We start from the raw sequence: 20819 nt of genomic DNA, 5'->3' as shown, positions 1-20819 counted from the left end.
TCGTCACAGTTAAAATTAGGACCGATGAAAGTGGGAGAGCAGATTAACCAGGGAGATGAGCAAAGTGTGTCAAGCAGGGAAAGGAAGCCCAAGGATAGGGTACTTACTGGTGAATAGGACTAATAGCTTGAAGTCAGAATTAAAGGTGTTATATCTGAAGCATTTAAAACAAGATAGATGAGTTAAATGCACAAATAGAATCAAATGGGTATGATCTGGTAGCCATCACCGAGACATGGTTACAGGGAGATCAAGGGTGGGAGCTAAATATTCCAGGGTATATGGTGTATAGAAAAGATAGGCAATGTGGTAAATGAGGAGGGGGGTGGCCCTGCTAATAAAGGATGGGATAAAAACAGTAGAGAGGAAAGATTTTAAATCAGAAAAGCAGGAAGTGGAGTCAGTATGGGTAGAGGTACGTAACAACAAGGGGCAGCACGTATTCCTTTGAGGAATAAGAATGCCACGGGAAAGGTGGCCCAACCGTGGCTAACTAGAGTAGTTAGGGAAAGTATAAAGTTAAAGGAAGAAGCATATAGAACAGCTAAGATGAGTAGTAAACCCGAGGATTGGGAGAACTTTAGGGATCAACAAAGGAGAACCAAAAAAGTGATTAAGAGGGAGAAAATGGAATATGAGGGCAAACTAGCGAAGAACGTAAATACAGACTGCAAGAGTTTTGATTAATATAAAGAGGAAGAGGCTGTCAAAGATAAATGTGGGTCCCCTACAGGCAGAGACGGGGGGAATTATAGTAGGGGACAAAGACATGGCAGAGTCATTGAACAAGTACTTTGCTACTGTTTTCACCTTAGAAGACACTGAAAACCTACCAAGAATAGAGGGGAACCAAGAAGACAATGTTAGCGAGCAACTTGGGGGAATTAATATTAGTAAAGAAATGGTTTTAGGTAAATTGTCAGGTCTTAAAACTGATAAATCTCCTGGACCTGATGGCCTACATCCTAGGGTTTTAAAAGAGGTGGCTACTGAGATAGTGGATGGCTTGTCTTTGATCTTCCAAAATTCTCTGGATTCTGGAACGGTTCCCATTGATTGGAAGATTGCAAACGTAACACCACTATTTAAGAAGGGTGGGAGAGAAAAGATGGGGAACTATAGACCAGTTAGTCTGACATCAGTGGTAGGGAAAATTCTTGAGTCCTTAATTAAAGATGTCGTTATGGGATTCCTGGAAGACCATAACAAGATTAGGCAGAGTCAACATGGCTTTACAAAAGGGAAGTCATGCTTAACTAATCTTTTAGAGTTTTTTGAAGATGTATCTAGCAGGTTAGATAGGGGGGAACCAGTAGATGTAGTATATTTAGATTTTAAAAAGGCATTTGACAAAGTGCCACACAAAAGGCTATTGCACAAGGTTAAGGCCCACGGGATTAATGGGAACATATTAGCATGGATTGAAGAGTGGCTAACGGGTAGAAAACAGAGAGTAGGGATAAATGGGTCATTCTCGAATTGGCAGGATGTGACTAGTGGAGTGCCACAAGGATCAGTGCTTGGGCCTCAGCTATTTACAATTTACATCAATGATCTAGACGAGAACATTGAATGTAACGTATCTAAATTCGCGGATGACACTAAACTAGGTGGGAGAGTAAGCTCTGAGGATGATGTAAAAAGATTGCAATGGGATATAGATAGCCTCGGGGAGTGGGCAAGTAGGTGGCAGATGGAATATAATGTGGGAAAGTGTGAAGTTATTCACCTAGGTAGAAAAAATAGAAAAACAGATTATTTTCTAGAAGGGGAGAGATTAGATAGTGTTAATGTTCAGAGGGATTTGGGTGTCCTTGTACACCAGTCTCAAAATGTTAGTTTGCAAGTGCAGCAATCAACTAAGAAGGCGAACGGCATGTTAACGTTCATTGCAAAAGGTTTAGAGTACAAGAGTAGGGAAGTCTTGCTGCAACTGTATAGGGCCTCGGTGAGACCGCACCTAGAGTACTGTGTGCAGTTTTGGTCTCCTTATTTAAAAAAGGACATACTTGCCCTAGAGGGGGTGCAGCGTAGATTCACTAGATTATTTCCTGGGATGAGGGGACTGACCTGTGAGGATAGGCTGAATAAACTAGGGCTATATTCTCGAGAGTACAGAAGAATTAGATCTTATTGAACCATATAAAATTCATAAAGGGCTGGATAAAGTAGACACTGAGGGTCTGTTTCCCCTGGTAGGAGAATCTATAACCAGGGGTCACAGTCTTAAAATGAAGAGTTTTAGAACAGAGTTGAGGAAACATTTTTTCACTCAGAGGATAGTGAATTTATGGAATTCTCCTTGAAGATGTTCAAGGACTGAGCATCTACAGCCTTCTGGGGTAGTGAATTTATGGAATTCACTACCCCAGAAGGCTGTAGATGCTCAGTCCTTGAACATCTTCAAGGCTGAGACTGATAGATTTTTTAAAAAGAGGGTTGAGGGGATATGGGGATAGGGCAGGTAATTAGAGTTAAGTCTGAAGATCAGCCATGACCTTATCGAAAGGCGGGGCAGGCTCGACGGGCCAAATGGCCTACTCCTGCTCCTAGAATTAAGGTCTAATTAAGAATTAGAAAGAGGTACTTAGTCCATCAAGCCCACAGATTATTGCACATTACACAGATTATCGAAAACATTACGCGTCACAGGGTAAATTCAAACTAGGGAAGCTTTTGTGAAAATCGTAAATTAAACAGAAGACCTTTTTTTCTTTGCCTTATTCGTCCTATATTGGTCACCGCTGCAGGGAATTTTCCCCACATCTGAAATGGAATGCACATTACCAGCTTCCAGTATTGAGCTTAAAAATCCAAGTAAAATAACCTGCTTGTACACTGAATCTCAATCCCCCTCACGGGATCATTGATTTACAATTGCGCTGTTTCACCAGCACAAATTTAATCCGACAAAGATCATCAGAGCGAGTGAAGTTGTGTCTGGACTGTCCAGTTGGATGAAGTGACTGTACCAAATTACAGTGATAAAATACCGGGCCTTGTTCCCGTTTGCCAAGCTTCTGATCTTGGCTTTTACAGTCAAGAAATGAAACCCTGAGCAGATGTTAACTGCTTTCCTCCAAGGAGAGAAAAAAATCTGGAGGATCGCTTACTCTAAGCTGCTTCTGTATCAAGTGTGTGGATACACAACCATAGAAGCATAGGAACAGGAGTAGGCGATTCAGCCCATTGAGCCTGTTCCGCCATTGGCTAAGGATTGCTGGTGGTACCAATGGAAAAGAGGAAAAAGTCGGAAACTCACCAAGCATCAATGGCAGTACAACTTTAGAATGTGCACCACACACTCACAAAATCAAACACACATGCAAACACACACGCGCACACACACTACAGCTGTACCTTCTCCAGATGTGAATGCAATGTTACTATCCAGGTTTAACGTATAAACTACATGTTTATACTCAAACATGCAACTCAGATTAAGTCTGGCAAAATCCCCACAGAGAGGCATTGGAAAGTACCAGCAAACTTCATTGAGTTGGTGTGGTTCCAGTAAGCTATAGAGAACAAATGATACACATGAAAACTGCTTTGTGGTTGCATTCTGATCATGCACAGGAGGCATGTAATGTAAATTTTGTTGACTGTCTGAATATTTTACTGTCTGAGATCTTAATTTTACCCTTCCTATTTGTAACAGCACCCTCTGATTCTCGTATGTGTCCAGCCCTGAAAAGTACTATTATACCATGCCCTCTCTTTAGCTCCCGCCCCCCCCACCAAAATTGGCAGTGTGCACTGTTACACATTCTATAGTTACTTACTAATTCAGGATCTTTGGAGAGGGCCCTCGCAAAGACTTCCAGAAAAGCTTTCAGAGTGCACAAAGAGCCCACTTTTCAAAGTGTCAAGCATCCGTTGTTAGAGATATCCCAGCTGACTCCAATTTTCTGCTGGCACCTTTGACTCATTTGACCCATTCAGGTTCAGCTCTGAGGGCTGCACTCTATATACACTCTGTGCGTGTGTGTCTAACGGCTTAAGCTGTTCTAACCTATTATTGTTATTGCATCAACCACTCCAACCGAGACAGCAAAAGCCTATTAAGCATCTTCAGAATCAATTCGCTGCATTTTGTCCCTGCTAAAGCCTCTTGTAAAATGTTACCAAATGCCACAATTTAAGAGTTTTAAAGAAGAGATGGCTCAAATCCAAACTCACCCCTTAATCTTGCAGAAACATGGAGTGTTCTGAAAATTAATAACAATTTAAGCTGCAATATCCCTTTTTCTATCAGGCCCGAATGTCAATCTCATTAATTAAAAAAAACACAACCACCTGGTCCCTTTGTACTGTTTTTTGTCCCCCTTATCGTGTTTTTTTGAACCTTCAGTCACAACACCCCTAAACCAGGATACACCCTGCCTCTATCCCTCCGCCTCACCCCTTTTCTCTCCATCTTTAAATTCCACCTTAAAACCTTCCTCTTCAACTGCACCAATGCTCATCTCCCCCTCCTCCCTCACTCAGTGTTCAACCCCGGCACTGCAAAGCATTCCGAGGTTTTATTCAAGGTGCAGGCTCATATATAAATGGAAGTTGTTTGACATTGTTATCATTTATGAGAAGGAAAGTTAAACAACTTTTAATCACGCACACGCAGCTGATAAAGAAAAACTAAACAGATGTTGGAAGTTGCAGTTCACGTCCCCACGCTGCCTGCAATGAAAATGTTCATGTTGCCACGGAAGAGGTCAGCGTCAAGAGAGAACACAGTTCTTGAATGCGACATTGTTCACATCCGTTGCATTTAGGTTGCGAGATATGGCTTCATAGTACTAACGTACAGGGTTCCAGTCCAAGAAGACACCAGGATCACATCAGTCGTTATACTTCATACAATTCGTCGCTAGGTGGAGATAAGCACAAACATTGCCTTTATGTTTTCGACCCTCCCTTCCCCACATCATACATCACTCTGTACTGTGAAATAACCTTTAAGTGTATGAAAGCAAGGAGGTGAGGTGACAAGTTCTCCTTACTTTTTCTATTGATGGGTTCCACTCACCCCACTCCCCCAGGTAGCACAGCAGGGATCTGGGCTCATGAAGAGAAACAAGGAACTGCAGTAGAAAGTATATACGGCATCATTTACGATCATGTACTTTAACTCCAACTTGTATTTGAGATAACATTTCACAGCAAACACTGCAGCTACAATGCATTCAGGTTTTTATAGCCGTCAGAGTTCCATTGCTTTTTTTTTCCAAAATAAGCCTACTAAAAAGTCCATAAATGGAAACTGCACCTTCAGTCATTAACACCAGTTCCAGGGAGACTGAAGAACATTGTTAATTCAGTTGAAAAAAAATACAGAACCCGCCCAAGTTTTACTGAGAGCTTCCCTCCGAGAATGAGCTTTACCTTTTATTCCTGGGATACGTTCAGTTGCAGAGAACTCAGACGCCTCCCTTGAGACACGTCGCTCTATCTCTGCAGGAATAAAAAAAGGCAGAGTGCATTAATGGTGGCAGAAGATTGAACTGCTCAGCAAACAGCAGACCTCCAGTTAAACTAAGCCAAACCCATTGTCACATGTGCTCCCCCACCATCCTCCTCCCTCGAACTGGCCACAAAATAGATTTTTTACATCCACAGTTCATCCAGTACAGTTTATATAGCGTCTTTCATGTAAAGAGAACGTCTCAAAGTGCTTAACACTGCTGGCTGGGGTACCCCAACTTGGTGGTGGGGGGGGGAGGGGGAGAAGAGTGAAAGCTGAAGAGGGTGATGAGGGGAAAGAATTGTCAAAAAGGCAAGGCTTGAGACAGGCTTTGAAAGTGGGGAAGGAGGGGGCAAATCAGAAGGACTTTTGGATGGAGTTTCAACAGTCACAGCAATTTCAGAGGTTATCATCATTATCTGAAGTAACTGAGAAATGCATCAGCACATCATTGCCTGAGCAATCAACAGGCTCAGTGTGGAGTAATTCAGGGCAACCAGGTTTACACTTGCTCTTTAAAAGGCACGGTCTTAAAAACGGCATTAATAAAAAAATATTTTTTTTACAAGGTATAGAGCTTAATGTTATATCACAGCATCACTTGCAATTTATATAACCCCGATGGAAATGATACACAATGTTTTTCCGCTAAGCCTGTGCCTTTTTCGTGGGTATCTGATCTACGCTGAAACCCACCACCGCCAAAAGGTTGCTTCACATTGGTACGGTTACAAAATCACTTGCTGGTCGTGACAAGATGATTCATAAACTTAAATTCAGATTTGCAGCAAGCCGATGCTTTCAACTCCCATTAACCGGTTTTGAGGCACTGGCTCATTTTTCCATTGGTTTTTACACAATCAATATTCCTGCACATCTACAGAGCCCTCGAACTAAGTCTGCTCCCATTAATCACCATTTAATGAACAAAGCAATAAAGCGCTTCAAAAAAAAGCATCCCAGAAGCCAGAATTCAGCAGTTTAAATCGACACACTGCCAATGTGGAAATATGAATAAAGTACAAACGTATTTGCCAGTTTTCAGGAAAAAAAAGTGTAAGTGCAGCTGCGCTGACAGAATCAGAACCTCACAACCGTAGGTATTTTGCAAACAGCACAAGATGGAAGCTTGTTGGCAATCATGGGCATTCTTCAGTGATCAGTGTACAGTTAAATAGGATATTGTATAATGTTAAAAACAAACCAATAATAATAGTCAAATACAAACTTCAGAGCTAGGATAGAGCTCCAGGAAGAATTAAGTGGAAAGGGGAGCAGGAAAATGAGGAAAATGAAATTATTTAGTACCATTTTAAGAGAAATAAGAAAAAAATCATTTGCAAGCTACAAAGAAACAAAGGGTAGTGACAACTGGCAGCATTACAAAAGGCAGTTGAGGTTACCTTAAAAAAAAGTAAGACTGCAAGAGAAATCCAAAGACATGTTAAGCTGTGCTAACATGAGATAGTGTGTTAAGCATCAGTTGTGCCATCTTAGGGGGAAGTTAGAAAGAGTTGCACAAATGTGCGAGTCAAGTTATTACATTTGGAATTGAGATATTTTGACTCTGGGATTTTTGTCAGATATAGATGTTCAGTATAAAGTATGTTATTATGAAATGCAAAGAATTTAATGTCTCCTGGGCAACTGTACCAAACCTGAGAGGAAATAGACAAGACTCTGGTTAACATTTTTAGGTGTTTCATAAACACTGACCCTGTCCCCAAGGACTGGAAGATGGCAAATATGATCTCAGCATTCATATAACAAGTGAGACTTGAGTTTAGTATTGATAGAACAGTGAGCCTAACATCTGTTGCAGGTAAAATTTAGAGCTATATCTGTTTTCATCTGAAGAGCACAGATGGAGTCAAAAGGATTTAGAAACAATAGCTTATGCCACATGCATCTACTGAAATTCTGTGAGGAAGTGATTAAATTAGTGAATGAGGTCTAACAAGCAGATATAACGTACTTGCATTCTCAAAATTCAACAAAGATAAAATATTTCGTTGCATCTCAAGGGTTTTTGGGAGTCAACTGGCAGTGTTATTCTAACCTAGCAGAGGAAGCCACATTTTAAATATTGTGCTTTGTACTTTCAAAAGGAATTTGAGGCACTGTAAAGGGCTGGAATAAGAACAACTAGGATGATTCTGGGAGTTAGGACTCAGTTGTGAGAAGCAGCAGAGCTAAACTTGTTTTCATGGAAACAAAATTGAGGAGGACTCAATCACATGATGGAGCTATCTTTTAATTAGTGCTGACAGCATCACCATCCGTGGATGCACACTCCACCTTACTAAGCCAGTCCGGAACCTTGGCATCTTGTTTGACCCTCAACATATCCTTTCTAACCCACATCTGTGCCATGACCCGCTCCTCCGCAATGTCGCCTGGCTCTGCAACTGTCTCCCACCACAGGCCGCCAAAACCCTCACACACGTTTTCATTACATCAAGGCTTGACTATGCAAACTCTTTGCTCATCGGCCTCCCCAGCTCCTCCTTCCATAGACTGCAGATCATCCAGAACTCATCCACACCATTGCCACTCTGCCCCCACCCTCTGGAACTCCATCCCGCAGTTCTTCCCCCTTGCCCCCTCGCTTCCCTCCTTCAAGACCCATCTCAAGACTCTCCTCTTCGACCGCACTTTCGATCACCCTGCTTTCCCCCCTGCCCTCCACCCTTCCCAATCCCGACACTCAGCTCGGGTCTGAAACTCTGACTTGGGACATCCTCCTAAAGCCAATTACCAATGTAATTTTTTTGTCGTTGTTAAACTTGCCCTGACAACAGTCCAGCCAAAGCCCAGTGACTTCCTGCCTTTTGGTTATTTGAAATACAAAGTAATATTGTAATTCAGAGTTAATACAGTTGTCTTCTCCCTTTCAATAAGTAAAATAAAAATGAAAATCTTCCGTATCAAATTCACAACTTTCTTCAAACCCAACATGGCATGTGTCTGATATATGACCGTCAGACAGAACACACTAAGTGAAAGAGGAAGTATTTTTTTCAAAGCAGACAGAAAGCTCCACTATTAACAGATCACTTTGTTGTTCTCATTGCTATTACTGATACAGAAATGTTGCTGAAAGTCATCTTTCGACAGGTTGGATGCAACCATGTCAGCAAGACACATATTGCACAGGCAAATAGTTTGGTGCATTTAATTGACAATATTTGGTGCTCATGTGGCTTGAATTGGTCTCGTGGTCACTTTTATTCAGACTCGTCAGGCTGTTGAGATAACAAGGGGCACCCTTTCTATGTTCCGCCCAAGAGACTGAATGATTACGAGCTGACTGTTATGAGTCAGCATTACACCAAATGAGAGGTCCAGCAGATGTAAAGATATTTTTATTTAAAGGATAAATATTTGACACATTAATTCATAACTGTGAACAAAAATCAATAACTCTTAAAAGACAGTCCTGCAAAAATCCAGTCAAATTAGTAATCCTCAATAGCATTCTATAGTCATTTGTTTAAAAAAAATTCACTGCAAAAATTTGTAATGTAACACCCTTAATTCTCAATCCAAACAGTTCCGTACATCTCAATGTCAGGAATATGGGTAGCTGCAGAAATAAACTTTGTGGATTTGTGGAGCAACAAGAGTAACAGGACCAGGATAGGTTAGTCACAGCTTCCCACATTGGCTCATTTCCAGGATGTCAGGCTCACCATGTGAACAAACAACGTTTTTATGTATTCAAAGACCATGGAATCAACTGATTAGTTTCTCTAAAACAAAAGTGGTCGAATTAATACAATAATAATTCAGCAAATGACAATCTGACATTAGAATGGGACCACCATTAATCCTGTGAGAATTTTGTAATTTCAAAAGGTTTTAAGCATTTAATCAAATCCGTGGATTCGATCGTGTGCCAGGCGAACCCCACAGACAACTCCTCAGAAATCAACCAAAGACATTTCCAACTGTACTTCAGAATTCTCGTAATTATGAGGCAAAACAAATCTCTGAACAGCTCACAAACTTCACGTGACGATGCATTCAATAAATCAGACCTTTGTTACAAAATTTACCTTTGCTGATATAAATAGTCACAGGTTTAACAGTGCTTGATACTGGACAAAGTTCCATTTACAAAAGGCTGCCTCTTGAATCATCTTAATACTTAGTGGAGGAAATTGCAAGTGGAAGCTTTGCTCCACACTGAGAAAGGTTTCCGATCAAGAGGATATTGAGTTTGCTGGTTGTGCCCACTGATCATACAACAAGATACCTTTTAGTCGATATCCTGCTGAGCGGCCCAAACCTACAGTGATCAATTAAATAATATTTCACCTGAAGGCATAGATTATTAGACTCGGTATCAATAAGCAATATTTCTAAAGAGGACAAACAGTCAATAATAACTGGAAAATAAATTTGGTTCCAGTTTACCTCAACAGTGATTTTTTTCTCTGTGTTCAATGTTGGGCACATCTGGTCTCCAGAGTGCAGAATTATTGCATTTTCACGTGTTACCATTATTTAAAATGAATAATGACTGTCAAGTATTGCCATTAGTTTATAGAACGTTTCAAAAGTTAAACAGACTCCTCTGAAGGCTTATTGCACTAGAAAAGGAAAATTCAGCCAGGGTTACAGCTCTTACTCATTATCCAGTTGTACTGATTGGAAAACGCCTCTCTGTAAATGTGGGGTGTGGACAAGATCAAACCTCAAAAACCTTTCTTCCGAGACTCAAATATTCATCTATTCCTATTGCAGAACCTGGGATTCCTTTCCTCCAGGCAGCATTCCTCTCTGTTTGCCAGCAGCACAGAAATCATTGTACCCATTAAATACTAGTTTATCCCAGTCTAAAGTCAAAACCTAATCCTTTAATACTGCTCTGAAGCTTACTTGTGTGCCACATATCCAGGACTATACAGGAAATACCCTCTAAGCCTGTTAAGTTCAAACTCTGCTCTTTAGTTTTGTTCTCATGATACAAGTAGCCAAATAGCCTGCTTACATCAACATTGTCTAGATCTCACATTGTTTAAGACCTGAATGTTGTTCCCCATCTTATGTTTTCCAATGTTAATAGGTTCAGCTCTGAGCCCATTAAGTAAGTTTGAAGTGCATTTGGAAAATGGTCTTCTCTGGTTAATCAATCACTGAGGGGCTGTGAGCCCAGCATTTATGTCTTGCAATAATCCTGCTTGTTCTCTCTTCAACCTCCACAACACTTAAATAGTCCTTTTGCGGGGAGCTTTTAAACAATCTGAAGTGTCACTTCCCCAATGGATTCCTGCCATGGGAAATTACTCAGTTGGTGGTGCATGGATCCCTCGGTGTGAAGGTAACATGGTTGTTTTAGTCAACCTCTGATATCTTAGTTTTAAATCTACTGCACAGCCTTTCAGTAAGCTGTGCTACACCACAACAATTCAAACGAAGTACCCCACTAGTAACCTCTGATGAACCGAATTCATATCTTCACTCATTGACTTTTCACCACAAAAGTTTGCAGCTTTATTATGATTTGTGTTGTGCTCGACAGTCCGAAATACGATTGCCATTTCCAGGTGGTTCCCCTTTATGTTTTCTAGCTGCAGCAGTGATCTGATAATGCAGTCAGACTTACCTTCACAGGGATGCGACACTAACAGTGGGGCATAATGGTACTGCCAGCTGCTCTCCTTCATTAGTTCAAGCCTTAGCTTTTTAAATACAGTGGCACCTGCTTGACACACAATTCAAGTGATAAGAGAGATAGCCTTTTAAATCTTCCAACATTTAAAATAATAATTACTTAGCTAATGATTATCACTGTGTGCATCAGGTGTTGCAAAAACCTGCTGCTTGGACAGGCTGAAATGGAATGAGGAACCAGTGGTGTCACTGTGATGTGATTCCATTTTAGTGATTCCAGTCAGCTATTAATGTACAGAGGAATAAATAAATAATCCTTGCATTTGATATAACGCCTTTCACGTCAGGAGGATGTCTCAAAGCGCTTCTCAGGATAAACAGTGACTGTAATTTTTAACAGTGGGGCACAATGGTACTGCCAGCTGCGCTCCTAATGTTTAGTTTCCAATAACTACTGAGGTGCGATGTTTATAGTGCGGCCATCAATCAAGAAATATTCAATCAAGAATATTTAATTAATTGGCCGACCCAAAAGGTTGTCCACCACTGATCTAAAAGAATAGCATCGCCAACAACCCTACACTCCCTCAGCACTCATCTGGAGTGTCAGCCTGGACAATATGAATCCCCAACGTGGGGTTTGAACCCACAACCTTTGGACTCAGAAACGAGAGTGCTAACAATTGAGCCAGGCTGACATTTGGCAGGGAGAAGAAATGCAGAATATAATTTCAAATGGTATCAGAAAGTGAGGTTTTATATATTGTTATATATATAATCATTAGCTCCAGTCAGTGGAGGGCATTTGAGACATCTCAAGCAGAGAAACTCTTATTGGCAATAAAACTCAGAGACCTATGATGCTCCTGGACTTAAAGCTGCAAAATGAGAACCTTTTGACAAAAGGTTAAGAATTTCTTGTCCAAGTTAAAACTCATTACGACACCGAGTTCACTGCGACAAAAAAGACACAAAGTTGATTTCTCAGGGCTGGTGCTGGAGGCTGAGGCTGGAGCAGAATCCACTTAAATATAGAGAAGTTTTGGCTGGGAACTAATTGACATTTAATATTAACAGTGGCTTCACACCATACTGTATCTGCATTCAGCAGAGGGTGGTGTGGGGGGGTTGAGCCATGTCACATAAATATCTTGCCTCACGTGATTGAGTGTGGGGAATATGGTTCATAGGGAGGAAAACATGGCGAGCAAAACATTGGGATGGAAATAAGCTGCCAGAACAAATACGAAGAGGTGACAGAATGAAAAATAGCAGCTGAGAAATAAGAAACAACAGAAGAAAAAAAGCCAAGAGGCATAAAAGGAAAGGAGAAACAGCAGACAGTTCCAAAACTGCATTCGTGCTGGAATATATAAACGTAAGCAGTATATTATAAAATAAGTCTTAAATAAACTTCACCCAAGGGCTATACAATGGTGATTTAGTAAACTCTTTGGATTCCTACTACTGTAGCTAAGCAGCAAGAGGACACCCTCACTGTTTAATGTGAATCAAGGCAAGTTTGGAAAAGAGCCCAGTCTGAATAAGAAGAATACATTCATTGGGACTTAAGAGAAAATCTTCAGTGTCTGTTCCCCATTGTTGGCCTACTGCAGTGACTGGCTGGAACCTTATCACTTGACAAATAGCCCAGAACTATACACAAAAAGATATTCATGACACTGGAATATGAAAATGCAGAGAGCTGTGATGGCCCAGCCTTAGCCATCAAACAGGTATACAACAGTACATACCAAATGCTCTATCACACACTAGAAAACAACCACTCTCGACAAGCTACACTGTGGAGCTTGCTCAGCGAGACTGCAACACGTGCACTGTAATAATACTTGTACATTATAATACTGTAATACATGCATTTGTCAAAACATCTCAAACCACTTCGCACAATACGTTAAACACTGTAAACTGCTGAACTATTATATCGTAACTGAAGAACAATTGTTGAATGTATCCTGAACACTACACCACATGTGCTGGAAATAGAGCAATTTTAACTGAAGGACACTTGTAATAAAAAAATGTTGATTTAACACTGGAGAGAGGCTTAAACAAAGCTTACCCATTCAACCAAGTTATAATTCAGCCACATTTCAACTGCTATACACTGAACATTTAACTGCATGCTAGCAAATGGAAATCACTATAAAGTATAGACTTTATAGTGAGAGGAGGGAGAAAACATGGAGCAACCATATATCAGTTTTATTGCATTATCATTTTGTCCTGCAATTAAACACAAATTGAATCGCAATTTTGAAGTAGTTGGCAAATAATTAAAGCAATATTCATCCAACACTGTGGAGAGATTGGAGGCAGGGAGTCATCCCACTCAGCCAAAGCCCTAATGGGTAACGTGATCCTAGCTGGACAAGCAGCGAGAAAGCTTGCGAGACAGCGATACCAATAGCAATCTATGCAGTTTTAGCTGGTTAAACTCCAGCAGTACCCCCAACACACACTCTGGCATCCCCATGCCTTGGCTCTTGCCGACCTGTACCTAATACTTTCCGGAATTGGGTAAGCAGGATGTGTGCCTCCAGGGAGAGTGTGCATTCCATTCCAACAGTCTATCTCTGGAATTTCCATGTGTATGTGGGACCCATGCAATTCTCAGTTTGGTTTGGATACTTGTAAGTACAGCGATGGGTTTTCCCATGTGTCAGACACCCAGCTAACCCCCAAAACACTTGAGGATTAACCATAAAGGACCATGGCAGCAAGGTTACATAATTTACTCTAGTCTGAGAATATTATAGGTGTACAACATGAAAAGATGACGAGTGCCTTTGTTAAGGATGTTGTCTGTCTCTGTTGCAAATACTGGAATCCTGTGACACAGCTTACTTGCACCGTGCATTGCTGCAGAAATGGGTTGTTAATGACAATCTCTATTCATTCAAAACACTTTGAAATCTTTAGTATATAGGACATACAGAATGCTGTTGCTTTTAAAAGCAAATGACTATGTTGAGCAGCGAAGAGAAACTGCTGCATTAAATGCTTAACTGAATGCCACATAATTTCAAGTAATATTCCATCTATCAAACAGCCATCAGGGCTTCATAAAGGGATTGCCATTCTCAGTGATAAGATTGAAGTTAGTAAATAGATGCCACTCATTCAAGTCTAAACTCCAGAAGGCTATTTAGAGGCTGCCTGTCCCTGCGTGAGAAGCAGGTTATTAAGGAGGTGGATGCCGTACGGATTCAGTCAATAGCTTTCACTGGGAACTGGACAATCAAAGGGGGACATCAATAACATAAATGTTACCTGAGCACTTGAAGGGATTGTTTTCTTGTTTGTTGTGAACAGCAAGCTGGGGGAAATAGCTTGGGCCACATTTGTTAACCTAGAAATGTCAGATTTGCTTTTATATTATTGGAATATTGAAGTTCGAGAGCAAAGCTGTTGAGGCTGGCAGATGCAGCTCCTGCTTTTAAACTATATAACTTCTGTCATCCAAGTGGCACACCAATGCTAATGCAAGGCTCACATTTTTAGGTTGTGTTTTCACTTTTGCTGTAGTCACGGTAAAGAACCATGAGCCAGATCAAAACAAATATTCACTGCAGTGAAGTGAGCTTCTATTTTTACAAAACTTCTAAATGTGTAATGAATAGATTGCAAGGGAATCATCCGCCAAACATACACATAACCAACATCCTCAATGAAGGCACTCAACAGATCTTCACATTGACCCTTTGAATGCTTTATGTGATACTGATATGGAGCTTATGCTCAGAAAATTCCAAGGTTTATGACCATCTCAATACTTAAATCTACACTATTTCATTGGCTCAACAAATTGCCCCTGTGGTCAACATTTGGCCGGCTATCATCTTATTTGAAAGTGCTCAGAACTTAAGCTGGACAATGGGTGCTGCAAAGTAGAATGAAACTAAGCAGTTCTAGATATTCAAATATGTATATTACAACAACAAAATTACATTTGTACAGCGCCTTTCAGGTCAGGAGGATACCCTAAGGTGCTGGAAAGCCTGCTGTGCTGACAGTTTGAGCTAATGCACTGGTAATGATGGTCAAATTTCTTCACAGCTTCGTCCCACCATTTCATCCATTCTGCTCCCCCTCCCTGTTATTGTTCTAACAGTGAAATGCTCTCATAACAATCACTAAGAAAGTTAACACTCCCCCTCCCCGTGTTACACACCGGTCAATTTTCCATACCATGTCTTGTGTCCCTCATTTCAATTGGATCACGAGAAATCTGCTCATTCTTTTGCAGCCATCCTGAAATTTCTATTTTACAATATCCTGAGATCATGAAATGTTGCAATACTACTAATAATAATAATAATCCTTGAATCTGATATAGCGCCTTATCATGTTGTTGAGATGTCTCAAAGCACTTCATAGGATATACTATACATCTATTAACTGTATATTTTGTGGGTGAAATGCAGCAACTCAGACACCAAATTTGTGAACTAGTCCCAAACTTAGTGCAGTAACAGTTTACAGTCATCTCAGCACACCCTGAGCTGTATCCCTGAATCTAAGGAAGTATGTTCCACTTTAGGCCGCCTTGGAAATGCTACAATCACATTGCTCTGCACTACCTTCCGACAATAAAAATGTTCCATTTTCCAGCCACATCATACCTCATTTTAATGAGCACACAAATACTGAAATGCAATTGTAAATTTTAGCATTGTACTAGGATGCATTACTAAAGAATAGCTCGATTGGACGTATGCAGTAATGACCTACCGTATTGTTCCAGGCTGTGCTTCTTGCGCGTTGAGGAATCTTTCCAAAACAATGCCCTGATACAGCCAATATTGCAAAATTTCAAAGCATCGAAATATAACACATTCCTCACTTTGTACTATTTGAAGCTATTTGCCTCAAGACTTCCTTGAGCAAACATTATTCACCCTGTGCACCAACAAAATTAAAACCATTACCGTTTCTTTCCACTAACTTAATAGCAAATCAAAACCGCATCGCAAGCTATAAGATGGGATGAAACATAAGACCATTGTACTGCTGAGTGAATCATGCAGAACAGACAGCACAGTCTATTAGTATTGAGAGCAACTCTAATCCCTGCTGTACTATACACTGTATTGTATTAATAATGCTGATTAATAATCTTAAAAGGAGCAAAGAGCATTGTGGAATCTCTCCTGCTGTTCAGAGGGAATATTGGCCTTGATTAGTGTAATGCACTAGGACCTCTGATAGTCCACTCAACACTTGTCAGATCGAGCTAATCACTATGCATTAAATGGACAATCTTTGCAAATAACAGACTTGCAGTTCATTACAAGAGCATTCTCCCTGGGTCAGGTACATCCTGTAGGAATAGAATTCTGATTTTATTCAGGTAAGGCAGGGCTGCAGCCCTTTCTGCAAACAAACCAAAAAGTGACCCTCAACATGGGTATCAGAAACATATCCCTTTTACAAGCAATTACAAGTCGCTTTCAAAAGGGACACCATTGAGCTCCTTCACATACTTGTCCGACAAAACACCCGATAATTTTGCAAAGAATGCAGTGTAATAATAATCCTTGCATTTGATATAGCACTTTTCACATCTTCTAGACGTCTCAAAGCGCTTCACAGAATATGCTGTATAGTGAATTGACTGAATATTTGTGGGCGAAATATTAATAAAAGCACTAATAAATATCGAAGACAACTGTTGTTATCTTTCTCTTATCGGCAAATCACAAACAAATCAGACTTTCATATTTACAACAAAGTGCCATACAAACAAATCCGAACTGTTATTTCAGAGGCTACTAAAACTGTATAATCCTGAGATCTCAAGGTCACTGTATATCAAGAAAAAACATTTAGAATTTTAAATAAACAGCTCTCTGTTTCTGTCAATTAGACCAGGGGTGAAACATTTTGCTCTTATATCTTCAGGCTTTATATCTGGGGCTGATATCACTTTTTAATCAAAGAGAAATGCTGGCATGGAATAAAAGAATTCAGAGGAGCTTTCAAATGCATGTTTCCTTTATGTTTTAGACTTTTTTCTTCTCCTTTGAAATCAAACCTAAATACTGCAGTATCAAAATACTGTAGTGCTGAGGTGCTAAACAGAGTTTCTATTTGTTTGGGTGTATGTCAAAGATCCCATGGCACCACTCGATAAGAGAAGGGAGTTTCTTCCAGTGTCCTGGCCAACAAAACCCCAAAATTGGTCATTGGCTTTATGTCATACTGCTGTGCATGTTTGCCATGTTCACCCACAAATACAGTTACTACACTTTACTGTGAAACAAAATCCTATGAAACATTTTGAGACATCCCCCAGACATAAAAAGCACTATGTCAAATGTAAGGATTATTACTAAAATTCACAGATTACCAATTAATGCTGAATTATGGACAAGGTTGAACTGCAGAACTGGGATAAGGCTGAACAAATTCATTCAATTTACAACACATCTTTTGCAAGAAGCAATGTGTACTCCATAAATTCTGACTGGATTGAAACATGGGTCTTTTTGGTAACTCGACCTTAAATTCTCATTAGTACCACCCAATCATATTCAGTAAACTTCTTCAATTAGAAAGTTGTAGGTTCGTAGTATTCTAGGTTGATGCTCCAGTCCAGTGCTGGGGGAGTGCTGCAATGTCGGAGATGTCGTTCTTTAGATGCGATCAAACTGAGATTCTGTCTGCCTGATGGTCGTCACATGACACAATTTGAAAAGAAAAGAGAGTTTCTCCTGGTATCCTCACCAACAATCCTCCAGATAAAATTGGCATTCGCTTCATGGCTGTTTTTTGTGGAACTGTTGCGCTAATTGGCCACCACATTCAGCCACAAATACACAGTCACTACACTTTATGGAAAATCCTGAAGTGCTTCGAAACCCTTGATGACAACATGATACAATGCCACATCAAATGCAAGGATTATTATCATCGGATAAAAAAAAAAACAACGTCACCACTTAAGCCAAAGATGAGTTACAGAAATTGTTAAAAGTTCAACTATAAGATGACATTGCGTTCAATGGGAGATCTGTCCAACTCTGGGGGAAAGGGGGGATGGTAAACAGGCTCACTCACCTCAGCTACATACAAAAGCAATCCAAACAAAACACAAAGAGGTTTGACAGCCACTGCAACCAGCAGAGCTTCCATCGCTTTGGCAGTCTTGACTGAAAGAGCGTGCATTACGCAAAACCAGCGAAGAAACGGAATTGTTGAGCTTGTTTTTGACAATCCATATAATTTGGGCAAATAAAAGATATAAAGAATTCATTTGCAACAGGACCTCTGAAATAGAACTCCAAAGGCAAAAAATGTATTTGTGCAGTCGCCTGCTACGATTTTCAAAAGGACAGAATGCATTTGACAGCATTCTGCAATTGTATTAAGAATATACTATTTGTCCAATTGTTGACTTCAGATCTGACACTTAGAAACCTGCCAGGCAATTCGCATAGAAAATGACTTTGAAGCATATTGTTTGCAGAGCATTTGAACAGTGGAAAATTTCAGAAACACATTTGTGCAATTTTGATACTTTCTCTTCTATTCCCCTATGTATATTGTCTCCTATTTGATTTCTTAAACAATGTAGTGGTATTTTTGCATGAAAATTGTATTTCAAAGGTTACACTTTTTTCCCCTTTTGAAATTACCCAAGCCTTTTTTTTGTGGCTCTAATACTTTCTTTTTCCACCAAAAAAAATCTGATGAGATTATTCGAAAAGGTCAAGATGGAATTCAAATCAGATGGACCCTGGCTGAACTAAGAGTAATCTATACCCAATGGGTGAAAGCAGTCACTGCCACTCACTCAAAGTGAAATGTAGGCTGTTGGCAAATAAATGAAGGACAGTGGCACTGGGAGTGATCTGCAGGGAGTCAGTGAAGGCAGGACACTGACACAGAGATATCAATTTGTGTGGTTGGTGAATACAGTACAGAAAAACTGGCTGTAGGATTGTAAAAGCACTGAGAATTGACCTAGTGGAATAAGAAAACTCATACCTCCAGGGAAGACAATCTGCAAGCAAGTCTACTGAATGTCACTGCTTCTGGATATACGAATCCATCATCGACTGTGCTGAATGAATCTCTGCATCATTCCTTTGCTCATAAACAGTAGTTCTATGTGTATCTGCCAGTCGTCATTTGCTACTTTCTAGAATGTTGCCTAGTGGAAATGTCACTCATGAGACTCAATCATGCACTGTCAATCCTTGTTTCAGCAATTCTTGCTGTCGTATGATAAAGAATTGAAAATAATAGGGGAAAGAAACAAAAAGATAGCGGTGTATTTATACACCAAATGCTGCTGGCAAGTTTTCACTCCCAACCTTGCTATTGGTGCCGACCGAATATATTGAGTATTCAATGTGTTAATAAAGGCCTGAAACCGATTTTATTTTTAGCAGCCTCCGAACTAATTTGACAGCTTTGGCAGCAATCATAAAATAAGCAGTCTTACTCTCTGGTTCATTATCAGCAACTTCAATCTGTTAAGTTATCTGTTTTTATTTCCCCGATTTAAGAGCTCAGCAAATAAAGCCCATGAGAATGATTAAACTCTTTCGCACAATCCTCTTACATTTGTGTCTGTAAACAGCCACACACAGGCATTTCCAGCCCTTCTTCATAGCTGAAACCAGTGTTCAATGATTATTGGGTTTATTCATGCAGACTTATATAGTAATTACACCCGGGTGACAGAATCCTTTACATCACCATACCAACCTCTTCCACGTGTGGCATCAAAGATTCTCTGCATGTAATTCATTTGAAATGTCTTCCTTTCATAAGAAAATTCTGCTGCGTAAGTGCTTTCTGAAACTGCTACTCCCAAATAGCATTACCACCCTCTGACCCAACTATGAATGATGTCCTATTGAATTATCGTTGTTGACTAAAATGTGACTGTAAGATTCATTACCTTACAGACATCACAGTGATGCACTGAAAGTGGTGACTGAGGGGTTGCACTGTGTTTGGAACTCAGTGTAGTAATAAGAGAAACGATTTTGCCCTGGTACATCCTTTACCACTATGAATTCTCAATTGGCATTGAATATTCTGTTCATCTGCAAGTAGAAGTGGATACAAACCATTACCCAGGGTGACAAAGTCGAAGTACGTTTCCCCGAAATTGGTGAAGTACATCAAGAGAGCCACAGCATATTCTGGAAAGTCTATCGTTTCAATTTGAAGCTCCCATTCTATTTAACAGAAGCAGTACCGCATTAAGCTGAAGTAAATGCTTGGTGCAATGTAAAATCTTTCCTATATAGGAAGCATTACTTTCTAAAGCATTATTTTCGCCCACAAAATATTCAGTCAATTCACTTTACAGTGTATTTGAGATGTCTCGAAGACGTGATAAGGCCCTATGTCAAATGCAAAGATTGGTATTATAAAACAAGAATGAAAGCAATATAAAAATGCAGAATTACACACAGGCATAATGGACTGCCTGCAAAAGGTTCATGTTTGCATACTGAAATAAGATCTGAAACAACCCATGCACAAAAGGTAGAGGTTTGTCATGTACTTTTAAAAGTAAAACCCCTGCTAGAACACTCAGAAAAATCACCACCTCTCATACTTTTACTCTCTCTCTCAAACAAACCAGTGTATTCTGTATTTTTTTGGATTAGCCAGGTCTTGGACACGTGGAAACAAATGACCATGCTTAAAGAGTATCCGTACCAGATAGAGTTTTACATATGTATGTCAC

The 20819-nt window shown here is 40.1% G+C and overlaps 1 protein-coding gene across 4 annotated transcripts in view; it reads right to left on the bottom strand.

Moving 5' to 3' along the window:
- LOC103175217 (alpha-(1,6)-fucosyltransferase) overlaps nt 1-20819 on the bottom strand; it is a 220056-nt gene that overhangs the window by 111373 nt on the left and 87864 nt on the right. For all 4 annotated transcript variants that reach the window (XM_007888092.2, XM_007888095.2, XM_007888090.2 and 1 more), the window contains one exon: nt 5386-5454. The gene's annotated coding sequence lies outside the window, so the exon portion shown is untranslated. The remainder of the gene's footprint in view (nt 1-5385; nt 5455-20819) is intronic.

This window comes from Callorhinchus milii, unplaced genomic scaffold, assembly GCF_018977255.1.
Source record: "Callorhinchus milii isolate IMCB2004 unplaced genomic scaffold, IMCB_Cmil_1.0 Scaffold9, whole genome shotgun sequence".
NCBI lineage: Eukaryota > Metazoa > Chordata > Chondrichthyes > Chimaeriformes > Callorhinchidae > Callorhinchus > Callorhinchus milii.
The sequence above is the reverse complement of the archived record's forward strand: the minus strand, read 5'-3'. Positions and strand labels throughout refer to the sequence as shown.